Genomic DNA, 1,626 nt, shown 5'->3' with positions numbered 1-1,626 from the left:
TCAGAGGAATGAGTCAATTGAATCTGCCTGGCTGCACAATCAAGCTGAGCCTTGTGCTTAGAAAGCCAATCCATTCCGAGAATAAGATCAATATCCGAGTTACCAAGGAGAGAGAGAAGAAACTTGTAATCGCCCAACGTGATAGAGACATCGGGAGCAACCAAACTAGAAGTCAAAAGCTTGCCGGGAGAAACAACTTGCATGACTTTGGGCATAATCTCGGTATCAACATTGTGCTTCGATGCAAAAGGGCATGACAAAAAGGAATGCGATGCACCAGTGTCAAAAAGAACTCTTGCAGGAATGTCATTAACAGGAAGGTTACCCATGATCACATCTGGCGAGTCCTCTGCCTGAGCTGCATTCAGCAAGTTGACCTTGGCGGACTTGGTGTTATGCTTGACCATAGCTGTACTTGCCGATCTCACAGGAGGAGGAGGAGGAAGACGCCTCTGATTGAAACTTGTTGGCATAGTGACCCTTCTGTTGGCACTTGTTGCACGTGACCTCTGAAAGCGGACGGTGATACGGAGCACTTGATCTTGGAGCTTGAGACGAAGTCTTGTTCTGAAAGCCAGGGTTGGGTGGGTGGGAAGATCCACTGCCACCTTTGCTCTTCTGCTGATACGGCTGACGGAACGGAGGAGGAGGAAGCCAATACTTCTGCTGCTTGGCCACTTGAGTAGAGGAAGAAGGAGTAGCATCTCTGACTCGCTTCTTGGAAGCATCACACCTCAGTTGAGCAGCCTCTTGCTTCAATGCCATGTTGTAGAACTCATCGTACCTCAAGGGCTCAAAGAGAACAAGAGCTAGCTGATTTCTTCTCTGAGACCACCCCTGAACTGGTATATCATGCTCTTCTCATCAGGACGTCCTGCTTAGCAAAGCGGGCGAGCTTCTGAAACAACTTGTTGTAGTCATAGACAGACAAAGAGCCTTGCTTCAGGTTGCGGAATTCCTCACGCTTGCTTTCAACCACGCTCTGAGGGATATGATGAGCTCTGAAATCTTGACGGAATTCATCCCAGGTAATAACACGTCCACCTCTGGAATCCTTGTACTGCTGGAACCATTCTGCAGCTTGATCTTTGAGTTGGAAGGAAGCGAACTTGACCCTCAGGCCTGACGTTACTGCACTCGAAATGCTTGCACAGATCCACGAGCCAATCGTCAGCATCAGTTGCCTCAACACAATTGCTGAAAGTCTTTGGCCCGTTAGCAAGGAACTGGTTGAGTGTAGCAAAGTGATTCTGATTGTTGCCTTGGTTCCCTTGGTTGCCTTGATTGCGCTCTTGAAGAATTTGCATGATCAACTGTGTGTTTGCATTGGTTGCGGCCATCACAGCTTGCCATGCCTCCGGAGGAGGTGGAGGTGGTGGCGGATCTTGATTCTGATTCTGATTGGTGCTCTTAGCGGGAGCCATCCTGAAGAGGTTGACCACCGTTAGCACATAGACAGATAAAATGAAGCTGAATCCAACGGAATGAAAATTGCAACATAAAGTCTTCACATCCGAACAAAATGAATGAATGCATTCCTCTTGAAATGGTCACATATCCATAAATTGAGAAGCCACTTAGAATTTAGGTAGAGAAATAAATCAACAAGGTACGGATCAAGAATGA

The sequence above is a fragment of the Triticum urartu genome, chromosome 5 (assembly GCF_003073215.2).
Source record: "Triticum urartu cultivar G1812 chromosome 5, Tu2.1, whole genome shotgun sequence".
Lineage (NCBI taxonomy): Eukaryota > Viridiplantae > Streptophyta > Magnoliopsida > Poales > Poaceae > Triticum > Triticum urartu.
This window is presented reverse-complemented; position numbering follows the sequence as displayed.